General features: G+C 39.5%; 1 protein-coding gene across 1 annotated transcript in view; it reads right to left on the minus strand.

Moving 5' to 3' along the window:
- Positions 1-16727: 16727 nt before the first annotated feature.
- ERICH6 (glutamate rich 6) overlaps positions 16728-21421 on the minus strand; it is a 49595-nt gene continuing 44901 nt past the window's right edge. The window contains exons 14-15 of the transcript XR_008501435.2: positions 19131-19194; positions 16728-16853 (exon numbers count right to left, since the gene is read on the minus strand). The gene's annotated coding sequence lies outside the window, so the exon portion shown is untranslated. The remainder of the gene's footprint in view (positions 16854-19130; positions 19195-21421) is intronic.

Raw genomic sequence — 21421 nt, forward strand, 5'->3', positions numbered from 1 at the left:
CAAACCAACAAAGGGAAATATCTCTTATTAGCTCTTCTTTTGATTAGAGAAAAAAGCCGAAGAACTACTTTTGGGGCTTTAAGTGGCTAGTGGACTACCCCAGAGGACACAAAGAAAGAGGGTTCACAGTGTTTCTAGGGCACTTCCTGTTTTCTTTGAACTTGTGTGGGAATGTGAAGCTGTGGTGAGAGGCAGCTTTGAAATGTGACCAAAAAAAAAAAAAAAGGCCTGGTTTTAGTATAGTTTATTTATTTTCTTTCAAAGCATTTGTGTTAATGAGTTGGATGGTAAGAGGTGATTAACATTCCAGACCAGTAGATTTCAGAAATGTCTTCCAACAGTGAAAATAACTTGTGTTAATCCTCCGAGCTTTCATCTTTACTTAGGCTGACTGAGGGGTGGGAAATAGCTTTGGAATCTTTACTGAGGACCAAGCAAATTTACAGTTTGAAAGTCAATCCTATTTAATTTTCCAACTTCTCCAGAATATTGTTTCCATTTAGCTTCTTGAGAGCATTTTTGGAGGGATTGCTATGTGCTAGGTACTGTAGGGGGTAACAGTTGTGAAGATGTGTGGCACAATTCCTGCATTCAAAGTGCATATGGTATAGCAGAGGAGAGAATCACAAAAATGTTACAGCAAAACGATAAGAAGCCTCATGAGGCCTATAGGAGCAGGAGGGAGCATTGGTTCTAGATGCTTGAGTATATAATTTTCCATAAATGGGGGCAGTGCACAGGAGGAGCAACACTTCAGGGACGAGAAAGCAGAAGCACAGGGTTTCTGTGATAATTCCTATAGGGAAGGGGGCTGGACCGTAGTATATATCGGTGGGGGTGGAGGGAGATATGCTGGGAAACAGCCTGTGGGCATTGACAGCTGAGGTGAGGAATTAGACTGCTTTCTATAGATGATAGCCAAGGAGAGTTTCTGAGTTGATGAGCCATCAGATCAGATCTGGCTTTTAGGGGTGAATCTGTCTGCACTGAGGCTATGGTGGGTGGAGAGGGGGATGAAGAGGTAGAGGTTCTAACAAAAGCATTGTGGGCACTTTCAGCATCACACTCCAGACATCTTTGGCCTTGGATTAATAATTTATAAGTAATAAATTTAATTTAAAAATTAATGTCAACTTTTGTGGTTACATTCCCCTTCTATCCTCTGAGTTTTCTTTTGTCATGCTGAAACCTATACTCCATTAGAACTATCCTTCTTAAATCTAGTCTCATCTTCCCAATTTAGCTTTTAAACTTTGGGTAACATTTACATTTTTTTGTCATCTATTTTCCGCTCATTGGCTAAGGAGACTTTTTCCTTCCCTGAGAATATAAGATTCATTGCAATTAAAGAGCCTAGTGGTTTAATGTGATTATTCTTTCTTGTTTTTCTGAGAAATATCCTTGTCTTTTGTGGACCAGTCAATCCTGACTTTGATCTCTAGGGACAATACACTGTGAGTATTTCAGGAAGGACACTGATCCTAGATATTCACTTAGGGGATGAATTTTCCTTATACCAAGGAAAATTGTAAGGTAGAAATTTTTTTTTTTTTTTTTTTTTTGAGAAGGAGTTTTTCACTCTTGTTGCCCAGGCTGAAGTACAATGGCGCGATCTCTGCTCACCGCAACCTCCGGCTCCCAGGTTCAAGTGATTCTCCTGCCTCAGCCTCCCAAGTAGTTGGGATTACAGGCATGCGCCACCATGCCCGTCTAATTTTTTGTATTTTTAGTAGAGACGGGGTTTCTCCATATTGGTCAGGCTGATCTCGAACTCCCAACCTCAGGTGATCTGCAAAGCTCAGTCTCCCAAGTGGTGGGATTACAAGCATGAGCCATAGCGCCCAGCCTGTATGATAGAAATTAAACTGATTACCCTTGTGAACTGAATGAGAACCTCCATATTCTCATTCAATACAAGCATGAGTAGGACCTAGACATCTTATCTTGCTGAAATCTGGCAAGGCATACGGGCTGCCTGGTATACAATATATAGGATGCTCCCTCCCACCCCAGCCAAGATGGCATGATGCACTTACTTGTCCTTCTCTGGGAAGATAATGAGCAGTGACGGCAGATTTCTCAAGGGTCCCTTATGATGGAGTTGCAATTCCCCATTCTTTTTCCCTTCTCAGAAATTTCTGAAACTTATTTAGTTAAAAGATTAAAAAAACACATTGCAAAGGGACTTGAAGTAATTGGGACCTGACTCACCTTCCTGACATAAATAACTAGAAGTAGACAAAATATGTGAAACAACTACTCTCAGAAATTGGACAACAGACAGTGCAGGGCCTTGATCCCCAAGAGAAAGATAAATAGCAAGGAACTACACAAAATGTTTCAAGGAAGCTGTAGTAATTAGGTAGGGCTGTCATAACAAAATACTACCGATTGGGTGGCTTAAACAACAGAAACTTATTTTCTCATAGTTCTGACAGCCAGAAGTCCAAGATCAAGGTGTTGTCAGGGTTCGTTTCTTTTCAATTTTTTAATTTTAAAAAATTTTTGTGACAGAATCTTGCTCTATCGCCCAGGCTGGAGTGCAGTGGTGTGATCATAGCTCATTGTAGCCTTAATCTTCTGAGCTCAAGTGATCCTCCTGCCTCAGCCTCCCAAGTAGCTGGAACTACAGGTGTGTGCCACCACCTGCCTAATTTTTTTGATTTTTAATAGAGGCGAGGTCGTGCTATGTTGCCTAGGCTGGTCTTGAGCTCCTAAGATCAAGCATTCCTCCTGCCTTGGCCTTCCAAAGTGCTGGGATTGTAGGTGTGAGACACTGCACCTGGCCAGGGTTGGTTTCTGGTATGGCCTCTCTAATATTTGTAGAGACAGGGTCTTGCTATGTTGCCCAGACTAGCCTCAAATTCCTGGCCTCAGGTGATCTGCTTTGGCCTCCTGAAGTGCTGGGATTACAGGTGTGAGCGACTGAGCCTGGCCAAGGGGCACTTTTTAGACTAAGGTACAGAGAGGGGGATCCCAAGCACAATACAGTCATCTCACTACTGGAGTTCAAGAAGGTGATTTGGAATTGGCAGGGCAGACAACTGTAGAGAACAGAGCTATGCAGAGAAAGAACTCCAGAAGTCCACACAGGAGTTTGAGTATTGCTGAAATCCCACCCTTTGCCCTATGCATCTCTTCCATCTGGCTGTTCCTGAGTTGTATACTTTATAATAAACCAGAACATTTTAAGTAAAGTGTATCCCTGAGTTTGTGAGCCATTCTAGCAAATTATTGAACTTGAGGGTTGTGGGAACCCCCGATTTTTGTCTGATTGGTCAAAAGTATGGGTGGTCCAGGACCTGCAACTGGTGTCTGAAGTGGGAACAGACTTGTGGAACCAAACACTTAACTTGTGGGATCTGACACTAATTCCAGGTAGATAGTGTTATTAATAGAAATGAATGGAATGTCAGGACACTCAGCTGGTTAGTGTGGGAACCTTTCCCCCCTCAATATACGCATTTGATATCAGAAGTATAGTGTGAGTAGGGAAACAATTTTTAAAAATTTTAAAATGTATTTTTTACTTTTTTATTTTTATTTTTTGATTAGAAATAGAGACGAGCTCTTGCTGTGTTGCTCAGACTAGTCTCCAGCTCCTGAGCTTAAATGATCCTCTTGCCTTGGCCTTCTAAAGTGCTGGGATTACAGGTGTGAGCCATGCCCAGCCAAGAAAGTTCTTTTATGGTTTTAAAACTTTTTCACTTTGAAAGCCTCATAGTGATCCGAGAAGTAATCCAACAGCCTCACAGAACAAAGTCTTAGATCCATTGACAAAAATAACAGAATTCAACACTCCTCAATGTAGAATTTGCAGTGTTAATCCAGTAAAAAATTACTACACATAAAAGCAGGGAATATGAACCTTAGACAGAAGAAAAATCAGTAAATAGAAACCAACCCAGAGGCCAGATGGTGACTCATGCCTGTAATCCCAGTACTTTGGGAGGCCAAGGTAGGCTGAACACTTGAGCCCAGGAGTTCGAGACCAGCTGGGCAACATGGCGAATCCTGCCTCTATTTAAAAAAATTTTTTTAAATTTAATTTAATTTAAAAAAGAAACCAACCAGAAATGACAAAGATGATGGAATTAGCGGACAAGGATTTTAAAATAACTTATGTATATGTGGTCAGATATTTAAAGAAAAACATGAACAGAACAAGAGAAATTGAAGATATTAAAAAAGAACCAAGTGAAAATTCCAGTATTTAAAATACAATATTTTATATGAATAATTCACTGAGACTTAACAGAAGATTAGATACTGATAAAGAAAAAGATTCATGAACTTGAAGAGAACAAAAGAAACTATGCAAATGAAGAAAGAGTACAAAGAATGAAGAATAAACAGAGTTATCAGTGACCTGTAGACAACATTATGAGCTATAACTTACAGGTAATTAGACTCTTAGAGGAGACAGGGATCAGAAAAAAATATTTGAAAAATAATAGTGAAAAATATTCTGAAATTTTTAAAAATAAAGACAGGGTCTCACTATGTTGCCTAAGCTGTTCTTAAACTCCAGTGATCCTCTTGCCTCAGCCTCCTGAAGTGCTGGGATTAGAGGTGTGAGCCACTATGCCTGATCATTTAAAAAAATTTTTTTTTGTTTTGAGATGGAGTCTTGCTGTGTCACCCAGGCTGGAGTGCAATGGCACAATCTCGGCTCACTGCAACCTCTGCCTCCTGGGCTCAAGTGATTCTCCTGCCTCAGCCTTCCAGGTAGCTGGAACTACAGGCGCGTGCCACCACGTCCCGCTAATTTTTTGTAATTTTAGTAGAGACGGGGTTTCACTGTGTTAGCCAGGATGGTCTCCATCTCCTGACCTCGTCATCCGCCCACCTCCGCCTCCCAAAGTGCTGGGATTATAGGCGTAAGGCACCGCGCCTGGCCAAAATTTTTTCATTGAGACGTAATTCACATGCCTCACATGCTAATTCACCCATTTAAGGTACACAATTTGATGTTTTTAAGTATATTCACAGATTTGTGCAACCATCGCTACCACCTAATTTTAGAACATTTTTATCCTGCCTAAAACAAGCTTCTCCAATTACCACAGTCAATTTTAGAATATGTTTATTAACTCAAAAATGAAAGCCTGTGCCCTTTGGCTATCATTTCCCTATCCTGGCATCCCTGTAGCCTTAAGAAACCTCTAATGTATGTTCTGTATCTACACATTTGCCTATTCTGAACCACTCATATAAATTAAATCATATAATATGTAGTATTTTGTGGCTGGCGTCTTCCACTTTAGTGTGGTACTTTCAAGGTTCATCAATGCTGTTTCATTTATTAACACTTCATTTTTTAATCGCAAAATAATATTTGCATATATGAGTATATCACATTTTATTTCATTAATTGGTGGGCACTTGGGTTGTTTATTTTTATTTTTATTTATTTATTTTTTTAGAGACAGGGTCTTCCTATGTTGCCCAGGCTGGTCTCAAGCTCCTGGATTCAAGCAGTCCTTCCACCTTAGCCTCCCAATGTGCTGTGATTATAGGTATGAGACACTGTGACCACTCAGGTTGTTTCTTTTGGGCTGCAGGAATAGTGCTCCCATCAGGCATGGTGGCGCACATCTGTAATCCCAACACTTTGGAAGGCCAAGGTGAGTAGATCACTTGAGCCCAGGAGTTTGAGACCAGCGTGGGCAACATGGTGAAACTCTGTCTCTACTAAAAATATAAAAAGTTAGCCAGGCATAGTGGCACACACCTGTAGTCCCAGCCAGTTGGGGTCGGGGTGGGGGCTAAGGCAGGAGGATTGCTTGAGCCCAGGAGGCTGAGGCTGCAGTGAGCCCTGATTGTGCCACTGCACTCCAGCCTGGGTGACAGAGTGAGACCCTGTCTCAAAAAAAAAAAAAAAAAGAATAGTGCTCCCAAGAACCACAGAATGTACATTCTCATATGCACAAAGAACATACTCTAAGATTAACCACATGTTCAGTCACAAAGCAAATCACAATAAATTCAAAAAAATCAAAATCATACCAAGCATCTTCTTGGACCACAGTGAAATAAAAATAAAAATCAATACCAAGAAAAACTCTCAAAACCACACAAATACATGGAAACTAAACAATTTGCTCCTGAAAGACTTTTGGGTAACAACAAAATTAAGGCAGAAGTCAAAAAATTATTTGAAACAAGTGAAAATAGAGACACAACGTACTAAAACTTCTGGAATGCAGCAAAGGCAGTGTTAAGAGGAAAGTTTATAGCACTAAATTCCTACATCAAGACAATAGAAAGGTTAGAATTAAAAGCCTAATTTCCCACCTGAAGGAACTAGAAAAACAAGAACAAACTAAACCCAAAGCTAGCAGAAGAAAAGTAATAACTAAAATCAGGGCAGAACTAAATGAAATTGAGACCCCCAAAAAAATTAACAAAATGAAAAGTTGGTTTTTTGATTAACAAAATGAAAGTTGGTTTTTTGAAAGGTTAAATGAGATTGATAGACTACTAGCTAGATTATCAAAGGAAAAAAAAAAGAGAGAAGACCCAAATAAGCACAGTCAGAAATGTCAAAGGTGATAGATACAACAACCAATCCCGCAGGAATATGAAAGATTCTCAGAGACTACTATGTACATCTCTATGTGCACAAACCAGAAAATCTAGAGGAAATAGATAATTCTCTGGAAACACACAGCCTCCCAAGATTGAACCAGAAAGAAATTGAAACACTGAACAGACTAATAATGAGTTACAAAATTGAATCAGTAACACAAAATCTACCAACCAAAAACTGCCCTGGACCAGATGGAGTCATGGCCGAATTCTACCAGATATACAGAAAGCTGGTACCAATCCTACTGCAACTATTAAGAAAAAAGGAGGAGGGATTCCTCTCTAACTCATTTTGTGAAACAAGTATATTTTTCTTTTTCTTTTTTCTTTTTTTTTTTTTCCACCGGTGTCATCCTGATACCAAAAATCTGCCAAAGACACAACAAAAAAGAAAACTACAGGCAATATTCCTGATAAAGAGACACAAAAATCCTCAACAAAATACTAGTAAACTGAATCCAGCAGCACATCAAAAAGATAATTCACTACAATCAAGTGGGCTTTATCCTTGGGATGTAAGGATGTTTCAACACGTGCAATTCAGGCCAAGCACAGTGGGTCACGCCTGTAATCCCAGCACCTTGGGAGGCCGGGGTCAGTGGACTGCTTGAGTTCAGGAGTTTAAGACCAGCCTGGGTGATATGGTGAAACCCCATTTCTACTAAAAATACAAAAAATTAGCTGGGCATGGTGGCATATGCCTGTAGTCCAGCTACCCAGGAGGCTGAGGTGGGAAGATTGTCTGAGCCTGGGAGGCAAAGTTCGCAGTGAGCCGAGATCGGCCACTGCATGCCAGCCTGGGTGAGAGTGAGACATCATACCAAATGGGCAAAAGTTGGACGTATTTCCTCTAAGAACTGGAACAAGGTAAGGATGTCTACTCTCACTACTCCTATTTAACATAGTACTAGAAGTCCTAGCCAGAGCAATCAAGCAAGAGAAAGATATAAAAGACATCCGAACAGGAAAAGAGGAAGTCAAATTCTCTCTTTGTTGATGATATGATTCTATACATAGAGAATTCTAACGATTCCATGAAAAGACACCTAGACCTGATAAATGACTTCAGTAAAGTTTCAGGATATAAAAAAAATCAATGTGCAAAAATCAGTGGCATTTCTATACACCAATAACATTCTAGCTGATAATCAGATCAAGAATGCAATTCTATTTGCAATAGCTACACACACACACACACACACAAAACCATACAAAAATACTTAGGAATACATCTAAGTAAGGAGAGGAAAGATCTCTACAAGAACTAAAAAACACAGCTGAAAGAAATTATAGATGACACAAACAAATGGAAAAAATATTTCATGCTTATGAATTTATCATTAAAATGTCCATACTGTCTAAAGCAATCTACAGATTCAATGTAATTCCTTTCAAATTACCAATGGCATTTTTCACAGAATTAGAAAAACTATTCTAAAATTTATATGGAACAAAAAATAGCCCAAATAGCCTAAGCAATCCTAAATAAAAAGAACAAAGCCACACAGGCATCACATTACTTGAGATTTTTTTCTTTTTTAATATAGGTCTTTACATCTACAAATTTTCTATTGAGCACTGCTTTAGCTGCATCCTATGTTTTGGTATATTGCATTTTGTTTTCATTTATCTGAAATGTGTTTTCTACTTTCCCTTATGATTTCTTCTTTGGCCCATGTGTTATTTAGGAAGGTATTTTTTAATTTACCATTTACAATAGCATCAAAAACAATAAAATAGGAATAATTTAACCAAGGGGATGAAAAATCTGAAAACTACGTGATATTGATGAAAGAAATTGAGGCATTAACCGGGTGTGGTGACTGGCACTGTAATCCCAGCTACTCGGGAGGCTGAGGCAGAGAATTGCTTGAACCTGGGAGGCAGAGTTTGCAGTGAGCCGAGATCGCACCACTGCATTCCAGCCTGGGTGACAGAGTGAGACTCCGTCTCAAAAAAAAAAAAAAAAAAAGAAAGAAAGAAACTGAGGAAGACACGCATAAATGGAAAGATGTCCCACGTTTATGGATTGGAAGGATTAATATTCTTAAAATGTTCATGCTACCCAAAGGGATCTATAGATTCAATATTATCAAAATTCTGATTCCACAAAAAGCAGTTCTAAAATTTATAAGGAACCAAAAAAGACTCTGAATATCTAAAGCAAACTTGAGGAAGAAGAACAAAGCTGAGGCATCATACTTCCTGGTATACAAGCAGGAAGCTATAGCAATCAAAATGGTATGGTACTCATATAAAAAGAGACACACATAGGCCAATGGAACAGAATCAAGCACCTGGAAATAAGGTCATTCATATACAGTCAACTGATATTTGAAAAGAGCATTAAGAATATACAATGGGTCGGCCGGGCGCGGTGGCTCATGCCTGTAATCCCAGCACTTTGGGAGGCCCAGACGGGCGGATCACGAGGTCAGGCGATCGAGACCATCCTGGCTAACACGGTGAAACCGAAGTCTCTACTACAAATACAAAAAATTAGCCGGCCTGGTGGCGGGCGCCTGTAGTCCCAGCTACTTGGAAGGCTGAGGCAGGAGAATGGCGTGAACCCGGGAGGCGGAGCTTGTAGTGAGCGGAGATCGCGCCACTGCACTCCAGCCTGGGCGACAGAGCGAGACTCCGTCTCAAAAAAAAAAAAAAAAAAAAAAAAAAGAGTATACAATGGGCCAAGTGTGGTGGCTCACGCCTGTAATCCCAGCACTTTGGCAGGCCAAGGTGGGTGGATTGCTTGACGCCAGCAGTTTGAGACCACCCTGGACAACACAGCAAAACCCCGTCTCTACTAAAAATACAAAAATTAGCTGAGCATGGTGGCACATGCTTGTAATCCCAACTACATAGGAGGCTGATACAGAAGAATTGCTCCAATCGGGGAGGTGGAGGTTGCAGTGAGCCAAGATTGCACCACTGCACTCCAGCCTGGGTGACAAGAGCAAGACTCTGTCTCAAAATAAAAAAATATATATATATACAATGAAGAAAGGATAATCTCTTCAATAAATGGTGTTGGGAAACTGGATATCCACATGCAAAACTATGAAATAGGATCCCTGTCTTACACCACTCACAAAAAATTAACTTGAAATACATTAAAGATTTTAATGTAAGACCTGAAAATGTCAAACTCCTGTAAGAAAACATAGGGAAAAAATCTCCTTGACATTGGTTTTGGCAATGATATTTGGATATGACACCAATAGCACAGACAACAAAAGCAAAAATAAACAAGTGAAACTACGTTAAACTAAAATGTTTCTGCATGGCAAAGGAAACAACCAAAAAGGCAAGCTACAGAATGGGAGAAATATCTGCAAACCATATATTTGATGAGAGGCAAGCATCTAAAACATATAAAAACACATACAACTCAATAACAACAACAACAACAAAACCCAAAACAAATAATCTCATTAAAAATGGGCAAAGAACCTTAACAGACGTTTTTCCAAAGAAGACATACAAATAGCCAAGTACAGAAAAATAGTGCTCCACATCACTAAACATCAAGGAACTGCAAATCAAAACCACGATGAGATGTCACCCCACTCATTATGATGGGTATTAACAAAATAACAAAAGATAGCTATTGATGAGGATGTGGAGAAAAGGGAACCCTTATGCACTGTTGGTAGAAATGTAAATTGGTACAGCCATTATGGCAAAGGGTATTGACGGTCTTCAAAAAATTAAATTAAAACTGTCATATAATCCAGCAATCCCACTTCTAGGTATGTATCAAAAGGAAATAAAATCAGTATCCTGAAGAGATATCTGCACCCCCATGTTCATTGCAGCATTATGCACAATAGCCAAGATATGAAATCAACTTGTGTCCTTTGACAGATGAACAGATAAAGAAAATGTGGCATATACTTATACAGTGGAATATTACTCAGCCATTAAAAAAGGAAAATCTTGCCATTTGTGACAATATGGATGAATTTTGAAGACATTATGCTAAATGAAATAGGTCAGACAGAAAAGACAAATACTGTATGATCTGAAATCTGATCATATATTTGTGTAATCTGAAAAAGTCGAAGTCATAGAAACAGAGAATAGAATGGTAGTTGCCAGGAGTTTAGGGGTGGGTGAAATGAGAAAGATGTTGGTCAAAGAGTACAAACTTTCAGTTATAAGATAAATAAATTATAGGGATCTAATGCACACATGGTAACTCTAGTTAATAATATGGTATTAAATACTTGAAATCTGCTAAGAAAGTAGATCTTCAATGTTCTCACCACATAAAAAATTGTTAACTGTGAAGTGATGTATATATTAACTAACTTGATTGTGGTAATCATTTCACTATATATATATATGAAATTATCAGGTTGTATACCATAAATACATACAATTTTATTCATTATACCTTAATAAACTTGGGGGATGAGGAATGACTGAAATCCATCTCCACCCCAACCAATTTATTTTTGTTTTTTTAGAGGCAGGGTTTGTCTGTGTTGCACAGATTTGTCTTGAACTCCTGACCTTAAGTGATCCTCCTGCCTCGGCCTCTCAAGTGCTGGTATTACAGATGTGATGCACTGCGCTCGCCCCAACCAATTTAAATTTGGAATCTCTGGTAGTGGAACCAGGCCGTGTGTGTGTGTGTGTGTGCGTGTGTGTGTGTGTATAAAATTGTGTGCATATATAAAAATTTGAAATATATGTATGTATTTTTAACTTATATGGAAATTTAAAAATACATATCAAAATGGAGAGAACTGTATAAGGAACCCTCAAGTACCACTCACCTAGCTTGAAAGATGATCAATTCATGATCCTTCTTGTTCCATTGATACTTTCTTCCTCTTTCCTCCCCTGCTGAATTATTCAGAAGCAATTCTCAAATATCATATTCTATTCATATATTGGTATGTGTATCGAAAAGAATGACCCCTTACAAAAATAACCACAAAAGCATGATCACATTTTAAAATTTAATATTAATTTTATCAATGACCTGGGGAGAGTTCCAATTTCCCAGGCACAGGGATTTGAAAGGCTCCCAGGTGATTCTAATGTGCAGCCACAGTTGAGAACTACTAGATGCTGATCCATGCTCCTCAAACTCACAGCGAGCACACACAAATCTGCTGGATAACTTGTTAACATGCAGTTTCTGATTCGGGGGTCTGAGATTCCACATTTCTTTCTCTCTTTTTTGTTTTGTTTTGTTTTGTTTTTTGAGGCGGAGCCTCACTCTGTCGCCCAAGCTGGAGTGCAGTGGCGCGATCTCGGCTCACTGCAAGCTCCAACTCCCGGGTTCACGCCATTCTCCTGCCTCAGCCTCCCAAGTAGCTGGGACTACAGGCGCCCGCCGCCACGCCCGGCTAATTTTTTTGTATTTTTAGTAGAGACGGGGTTTCACCACGTTAGCCAGGATGGTCTCGATCTCTTGACCTCGTGATCCACCTGCCTTGGCCTCCCAAAGTGCTGGGATTACAGGCGTGCGCCACCGCGCCCAGCCGAGATTCCACATTTCTAACGAGCTCTTGGATGATATCCATGCTGCTGGTTCAAGGGCTACCCTCTGAGTGGCGAGGCTATAGACCACAGGGTCTTTGGGGGAGTGGTGTGGGTGTGTGTTGATAGGACTAACATGCTACCAAAATGGTATAAAGATTATTTTAAATTGAAAATTTTTTAGTTACAGCAGATGCGGAAATAAATCTTATCTGCATGTCCCATATCTGACTAAAGCAAAGCTCCCTGAGAATTCAGTTGCCATAACCCACTGCCTACCCTTTCCAAGAGAGTCTTCAAACAGAGAAGCAACTGACCTTTAACACAGTGACATTCCAAGAATATTGTGTAAACGACCCTCGCAGAATCTTCCATATATTCCCACTGAAGCCCATTTTCACCTAAATCCTTACCCTTAGCTGTTTGGGAAGTCTGTCCTTCTTTCCCGCTCTCTCTCCTGCTCTCTCTCAGCTGCTTGCACATGTGTAATACACTTTTCTCCAGGTTCCATGCTCTAGGACATAAGGTGGTAGGGAAGAAAGTTTTCCTCCCTACAGTGTATGCAGTGTGTGTGTGTGTATATAATAGTCTTTGCTTTATGACCAGAAAGAACCTCCATTTTGCACCTCGCAAGGGTAGGAAAATTGGTTATACTATATGTGGGGTGTCAACTTTTCTCTGGATGTTCAGCCAATGCTTTCCCCTTGGGGAATGGTCTAATCCAGTGATCTTCAAACGGGATCTGAGGACCTTCAGGGGTAAAGGCTTCTTAGGGTGTCAGTTCCCATGGGTTCAGTATTATGCCTTCTCTAAATGGGAATGGACAGAGATTGTGTGTGTAATGAAGATGTAGGCTCTTTCTTCATCTCCCATTTACGATGAAAGACAGACCCCTCACCATGGTGTCTCACTGAGGGAGTGTACAAGGTGCACAACCCTCCAAGGCTCCACCCAAGGGATCCATGTTGAGAAAATCAGTGACCCTAGTGATTGGTAAACATAGATGTTAAGCAGTTTGTAATTCTTTGAGTTTAACCAAATTTAAGGAGAGTGAATCATACATTTCCGCTGAAACTTTACTTTCATCAAAATTTGCTATGTTGTTTTGATCAGTTATGTGCTAACAATAATTGTAATGTTAATCAAAGGATTTTTTTGAACGCAGAGCCTTAAGGTCATAGAAAGTAAACTTTTACATTTTTAAACTTTAATATATTATTTTTGTAGTCAGGAAATATGAGAAGATGATCAGTAATAGATTTTCAAGCATAAAAATATATCACAGCCCAAATAAACTTCTTTGGAGGAAGTAGGATGAAACTGTAAGTTCAAAAGAAAATAAAAGGAATGTTGCAGAATTTCTAGCTGTTAAAAAAGAGCTAGTTCATGTATTTTTTAAGTGGATAATGTCAAGTATTATATTACTGTGGTATTTAGATTCCATTGGATTCATTTTGGAAGGTAATGTTTCTTTCAAAATGTCAAGATTTATAATACATTGAAAATGACATTTTTTGCAACCGCCTAAATTTATGATGAATCATTATAGATGTCAATTGAAAAATGTGCAAGGGGGAACATGCATTAAAATGTTTTCTTAAGGGCATAAAATGGGAAAAGTTTGAAGATCACTGATCTGGACTGATTGCTTCCTTCTGGGGGGGCTAAGTGCCATTCACTAGAATGTAATTTATTTTAAACCATGTCTGTTTTACATATACTATTGTAAAGAGAAAATTTAATGAACTAGAAAATGATCCATACTTTACAATTTCATTTGTTTTAAGATTGATAAACAACACTACAAAAACTTAAATGTGTGCTTAAGGAAATTGTGTGGGTACATTTTATGTAGCACTTTCTGTTTATTCTCTGTGGGTAAAAGAGAAACAAATATGTTTGTATGGTACAAAATTACTTCTATTATTGTTAATACTTATTAACATCATTTATTTTAATACTAATAATTAAATAATTCCTTTCTGATGTGAGCTTTCAGTTCCTACTAATTCTCTCATCTAACATAACTCTATAACTATTTCTTTTTTTATATTATAAACTAGAGATGAGGTCTCACTATGTTGCCCAGGCTGGTCTGGAACTCCTGAGCTCCAAGTGACCCTCCCACCTTTGCCTCCCAAAGTGCTAGGATTTTAGGCATGAGTCACCACACTCAGCCTCTACAATTATTTCTAATTCTTTGAAGCCCCAGAAGAAAGGTGAGTTAATTCCTTGGTTTGGTTAGAAGGACTGTGTCAGTGAGAGGCTGGGGTCTCTGTAATTATTACAGTAGTTTCCATCACTAAGCACAACTACAGCAGGCCAGGCACTGCACACATATTCTCTCTAGTGGTCAGACGTACATGTTAAGATCTGAATGTTTGTGTTCCTCCCCAAATTCCTATGTTGAAATCTCAACCTTCGTGATGGTATTTGGAGGTGGGGTCTTTGGGAGGTGATTAGGTCATGAGGATGCAGCCTTCATGAATGGAATTAGTGCCTTTACAAAAAGGAAACCCAGAGAGGTCTATAGCTCTCTTTCTACCATGTAAGGATACAGTGAGAAATTGGGAGTCTGCAACCCAGAAGAAGTCCCTCACCAGAACCTGATCATGCTGGCACCCTGATCTCAAACTTCCAGCCTCCAGACTTGTAAAAAATGTTTATTGACTAAACATTTACGCAGTTACCCAAACCACCCAGTTTATGGTAGTTTATTATAGTAGCCCAAACTGAATGAGAGACAGTACAACCATGAGAAGTTGATTTTATCTTTTTCAGTTTACAGCTGAGAGAACTGAGGTTAAGGAAGTTCAGTAACTTGCCCAAGGGCACACAGTTGATGGAGAGCTGGGACTTGCCCTGGATTAGTCTGAGTGACATACTCTTTGGACCCCTCTGGGATTTGGTCCTTGGCAAAGCGAGCCCTGGTGAGGAACAGAGGGAAGAATATTTGACGGGGTCAGATGACCTGGGCTCACTTTATAACTCCACTTGCTGCTTAGCTGTGAGACCTAAGAAGTCACTTGCCATCTTTCAGTCTTAATATCTTTGCTGAAAATTTGCAGTATTGTGAGACTCAAAGTATAAGCAATATATGAGTATGAAGGAGGATTATTTTATCCTATCCTCTGGCTCAGATTTTGTTATAAAATTGACAAAAAAACAAAGATATCACCTTTTGGTCCCAGAGGAGTTCCCAAAACCTCATTTGAGTTTGTGGAATTGGGAATTGGGTTATGTTTTTCCATCTTTGTTGAATGCAAAATGATTGGATCCATCAGCAAATGGATCGTCAAAACTTAGAAGTGCATGGAAGTGTGTAGTATCCCTGCCTGATCTGGGCACTGGGAAAAGAAATCAGGTAGTGCAAACACAGGAAAATGTAACACATCTTTTTAGAGACACATTACTTGTGTGCATTCTAGGTAATCCATGAATTGAATGAACTCAGGTAGAGAATTTCTAGGTTGTTTGTGTTGAGTTCTAAATCTGATCTCCATCTCTAGAGAATTATGTAAGCGTAGAGTTAAAAAGTAAAGATATACTTTGTATTAAAGAAAGTTCATCTGTTCTCTGGATAAGATGAAATGTCTAAGTTCCAGCCTTGGTGGCCTGATTCCCTAACCTACTTTGAAGAATTCAACTAAAGCCTCTGCTGGCTCACAGAATTGTTTGCTTCTCCCCAATAATTGCTTCCAGTCTCCTTTTTATATTTACTTGCTTGCTTCTGGCTAGTCTTTTAAACATAAAAAGAGAAATTTCAGATATTAGAAAAATATAAAGAATAGTTAATGAAGACCTCCTGAGCTTACCATGTTGCTTAAGAAATAGTTACAGCCCGCTGTATACCTCCTGACATCACATATAAGTGCCAGCCCAAAACTTGACATCAAGCATTCCCGTGCATTTCTTTATACTTTTCCTACACAAGTAAGTCTACCTAAATGATACATGGGATCATTTTGCATATTTTAAAACTTCATATAAATAGAATAATACTGAATGTGTTCCTTTGCCCTCTTGCTTTTTTCATTCAAAGTGAAAATGTTTTTCAGAGTTGTTCATATCGATGCAGGTATTTCTAGTTCATTCGTTTTCAGTACTGTGTGGAATTCCACCGTGTGAATACACTACAATTTACCTATTCTGTTGATGGATGTTTTATTGTTGCTGTTGTTTTTCTATTACAAACAATGCTTCAGTGAACAAGCTTGTTTTTGTTTCACTGAGTAAACGTCAGTGATATGGTTTGGATCCGTGTTCCCACCCAAAGCTCATGTTGAATTGTAATCCTCAGTGCTGGAGGTGGGACCTGGTGGAAGGTGATTGTATCATGGGGATGGTTTCTCATGAATGGTTTAGCACCAACCCCCTTGGTACAGTGTAGTGAGTGAGTTCTCATGTGATCTGGTCGTTTAAAACTGTGTAGCACCGCCCCCCAGCCCTCTCTCTCTTCTTCCTGCTCCTAGCCATGTGAAGTGCCTGCTCCACCATCATGCTTCCTGTCCAGCCTGTGGAACTGTGAGCCAATTAAACCTCTTTTCTTTATAAATTACCCAGTCACAGGTATTTCTTTATAGCAGTGCGAGAATGGACTGATACAATGAGTTTCTTTAGGATATCTCTATTTAGGAACAGAACCTCCATGTGTTGGGTAGGCACAACCAGCTTTATTGGCTAATGCAATTTGCTCTCCAAATGATGATACCAAATTTCATTTTCTCCAAAGGTATTTGAGTGTTCCCATTGTTTTTCCATCCTTGCTCCTGGATCATCATTATTGGGTAGGATAGAGAAAAAGTGCATAGTTTGATCAACTCTGCAGGTTTTAAAAATTGGCACCCCTTCAAGAAAAAGACAAGCGTCTGTGGATTAAAATCCCAACTCCTTACCCTAGTGCACACAGCTGCCTTCACTGGCTCCTCCTACCTCACCAGCCTCACCTTGCACCACACTCCCTGTCATGCACAGTGGCCTCCTTTCTAGCCCTAGAGTGTGCAGGCAAGCTCATTCCCATCTCAGAACTTGATGTTCTTTCTTTCTGGAACACTCTTGTCTCAGCTCACTGTGCAACTAGTTTCTTCTCCATTTTTACATATTGGCTCCTCAGAGAGGCCTTCTCTGACTACGTATATAAAGTAGTCCCCTGCTTACCTGATTACTTACTCCTAACACATTCTGAAATTATTTCCCACTGGAATATTAACACCACAAGGGCCATGTACAGTGCCTGGTGTGTGCTAAATTTGTATTGAATGAATGAATGTACACACTGATGCCTTCTCTACCATGCAAACCTGTTACCCTTTCCTATCACTTCATTCTTCATCCTTCCCGCATTTTGCTGATCACTGGCATACAGATTAGGGAGAATGCAGAGGACCCTGGTAGTGTCCTAAACAGAGGCTCTAGCCAGTGTTGCCTTTCCTTCTGAATGTCCCAACATCTCATGCATTGGTTTCATCCACCACTGAACCTTTCACTTTGGATCAAAGCCAGGCCATCTCCTTCTACCCTCAGTGCCTGAGATGAAGCTTGCGACTCCTGCTTTTGCTCTCTACCTTTCCAGAAGTCATTGTGGCCTCCTTCAGTACTTGGTCAAGGACAGGATTTGCCCGAATCATCTCTGGCCCTTTCTTGCTAATCTGATGGTGTGGGCAAGTCCTCAAGGGGTTGAGCACATACTTATTTACTTATCATCTGGGTATTTGTGACTTTCTCGTCATCATTTGAGTCACCTGTGATTCTGACTTCCAGTCAACATACTCAAGGGTTAATTATTGCCTCTGGAAAAAATTCTATGATCATTCTGAGATGGATCATTTGATTCCTTTGCCTTCTTTGCTCCCTCCTCCCTCCACCCGCACATGACATCTACTTCCTGAGCTGCTGAGACATATGCTCTCCTTTTGGTGCTCTCTGTACTTATTTTTGTCACTGAGCATACCTCATTGTTTTGTCATGGCCTCTTCTTGTGTCTTGTTTTTCCTGAGGACAGGAAACTATGAGTTCTAAGCTTATATCACCAGTACTTGGTATAAAATAAGCAATGAATAAATGTTTATTAAACAGATGAACAAATGAATGGATGGAGTGAACTCTGAACCAGGAATTAAAACTTTTATTAACACATTCGGTTTATACAGAGACAATGCCAGTGCCAGCCATGTTTCTGAGGAATTTGTTACCAGTGGCAGCTCAACTCCAGAGAAAGCCAGGTTTTTCATAAAAGGATTGAAGTGGGAACTAGGCTTTGATATGAATCTATTTTAATCTACTTTCAACCCACTCTGTCAAGCACTGAATAGAGCAGCAAAGAGACAGTAAGAATTTTCCTCCATGGCCATGTATATCTCTTGTAGAGATTTCACTTTACGTGTTCATTCATTCATTTATTCAACATTTGTCAGGTGCTAATATGCATTCATACAAACAAGAGATCAAGGGGTTGATTATGTTTCCAGCGTGTTGACCCTTTGCTTAATAGTTTAACAGAGGGAAGCCTCTGTGTTATTTTGAAAATGACACAATTGGGCATCGTCTCTGAAGAGTCTGGATGGATGTTACACTGTGGTTTTCATTTCCCGGTGTCAGTCCTATAGAGCAAGTATGTGAAAAGTGGATCCCTGGACTTTTCTGTGCATTGTGTAATGCTGGGTCACACCACAAGGTGTACTATAGATGCTCTAGTGATTTTCTTGCGTGGCTGTGAACACACACACTCTTCTCATTACCTGCTTTACACTTGCCAGTTTGGCTCAAATCAAGGTATTTGTAACTCCTGGATTTCACTCTGTGTTACAGGGGAAAAACTGAAACAACACTCTCTCTAAGGAAACGTGTAACTTGAGGAGGCCGTAATCACTTGTTGGTTATCTTCTCATTATCCCAACCTAGCAAGGGTATTAGATCTTGTGACTTTTTTTTTCTTCTTGAGACAGGGTTTTGCTCTGTCCAGCCCCTTACGGCATTTTGAAAACAATCTTACTCCTCATTTCATATCTCATGTCATATTATTTTCTACGTGCCTCACTTATACTCACCTATTTTTAAAGTATTTTATTTTTCTATGTTGGATATATTCCTAAAAGGCATCTTATATCATTTCTGGAATAAGACAGAGACAAGGAAAAAAAAAGCATAATGTTTGTTGTTTTGCAGGGAAATGGAACAATAGAATGATAGAATGATCAGGACAAAATTACTTGGTTTGAAGTAAAATCTATTGTTTACTTGCCCTTGGTGTACCCTCTAACATAGTTGGAGAAAAACACAGTTCATTTCTGTTTTTTTTTTTTTTTTTTTTTTTGCTTTTTTGAGGTAGAGTCTCACTCTGTTGCCCAGGCTGGAGTGCAGTGGTGTGATTATAGCTCACTGAAGGCTCAACCTCCCAGGCTCAGCCTCTCCAGTAGCTAGGACTACATGCCTGGCTAATTTTTTTGATTTTTAGTAGAGACGAGGTCTGACTATGTTGCCCATGCTGGTTTCAAACTCCTGAGCTCAAGTGATCCTCCTGCCTCAGCCTCCCAAAGTGCTGGGATTACAGGTGTGAGCCACCATGCCCAGCCAGAAATTCTGTGTTTCTAAGAAAGTTTTATTATTACAGTATAACATTGCTTCTGAATGTTATTGGCCATCCAAATCCTATTAATTTTATTTAAATACGTCTATTAAAACAATGTAGACTCCAATAGCCTTTGCTTAATTATTTTTTTAATAAACTAGTAGTAAATTTACTGTGAAAATGAAAATCCTAACAGTTTCACAAGATATTTGTTTCCAGTTTACTAACAAACAATGTGCATTTAATTTAGTTGGCTTATTTTGCAGTTGTATAATAGAGTTTTTCTGTGGCTTTCTTTTGAGAAGAAAAATTCCGTTTACTTTCTATCTTTCAAAATTCTTATTGGCAATGACTAATTCCCCTGCATGAAATTTCACACACACATGCACACACACACACACACACACACACACACAGAGAGAGAGAGAGACAGAGAGAGAGAGAGAGAGAAAGGACTGGAATGAAATTGAGCACAATATTAAAGATGGCTATCTGGCCCAGTGCTGTGGCTCACACCTGTAATCCTACCACTTTGGGAGGCCGAGTTGGGTGTATCACTTAAGGCCAGGAGTTCGAGACCAGTCTGGGAAACATGGTGAAACTCTGTCTCTACTAAAAATACAAAAATTAGCCAGGTGTGGTGATGTGTGCCTGTAATCCCAGCTACTCAGGAGGCTGAGGCACAAGAACCACTTGAACACGGGAGGCAGAGGTTGCAGTGAGCCGAGATTGTGTCACTGTACTCCAGCTTGTGTGACAGTGAGACTCTGTCTCAAAAATAAAAAAATATTTATCACTATTGTTATTTTGAATTATTCAGTTCCCTTAAATAAGTCTAACTGCCTAGAAATATGAGACTGATAGATAGATAGATGTTTTCCACTTGGGAATATTTTCATTTTTAATAAATTTTAAAATAAGTAATGTAAATTTCTTATAAATCAAAGAAAATGTAAATCAAATTAAATGACTGAAATGAGTCTCAATCATTTTAGAGGTTTATTTTGCCAAGATAGAGGATGCACCCGGGAGAAAGGAGCACAAAACTACAGGAACACCTATGACCCATTCTTTTTCCAAATAAGGTTTGAGACTTCAATATTTATTTATTTGAGAAAAGTCTGGCTGTGTCACCCAGGCTGGATCCGCCTGCCTGGATCCGCCTGCCTCAGCCTCCCAAAGTGCTGGGATGACAAGCGTGAGCCACCGCACCTGACCTGAGATTTCAATATTTAAAGGGGAAAGAGCGGGTAGTAAGGGAAAGAGGAAGGAAAAAAGGGGAGGAAAAAAAGAGGAAGGAATAAAAGGGGCAAGCAGTTGCATCTTTTGAGTCTTTGATCAGCATTCACTGAATCCACATTTTACATGGGAAAGGAGGGGATATAGGAATAATTATGCATTCATCTCATGCTGGTGGATCTGCATTTTTACATAAGATAAACATAGAGTAGAGGAAGTAGTCAAATATGCATTTGTCTCAGGTGAGCAGAGGGATGACTTTTCCTTATGCCTGTGATGAGAAGCTGTTAATTTACATTGTCAGGTTAACATTCAATGAAGCTGTTTTAGGGTAAAGATTTTGGGGCCCCCAAAAGAATTTCCTTTTGAGTAAATTGTGAGGGAAGTATGTAGCCTTTTCTCTTTGTAGCTATCTAATTAGGAACAAAATAGAAAGCAGTTTTGCGTGACTTAGTTCTCAAGCTTGACTCTTTCCTTTGGCACAGTGAGTTTGGAGTCCTGATATTTTTGTTTCCTTTCACACCCTTATTA

The sequence above is a fragment of the Pongo pygmaeus genome, chromosome 2, assembly GCF_028885625.2.
Source record: "Pongo pygmaeus isolate AG05252 chromosome 2, NHGRI_mPonPyg2-v2.0_pri, whole genome shotgun sequence".
Taxonomy (NCBI): domain Eukaryota; kingdom Metazoa; phylum Chordata; class Mammalia; order Primates; family Hominidae; genus Pongo; species Pongo pygmaeus.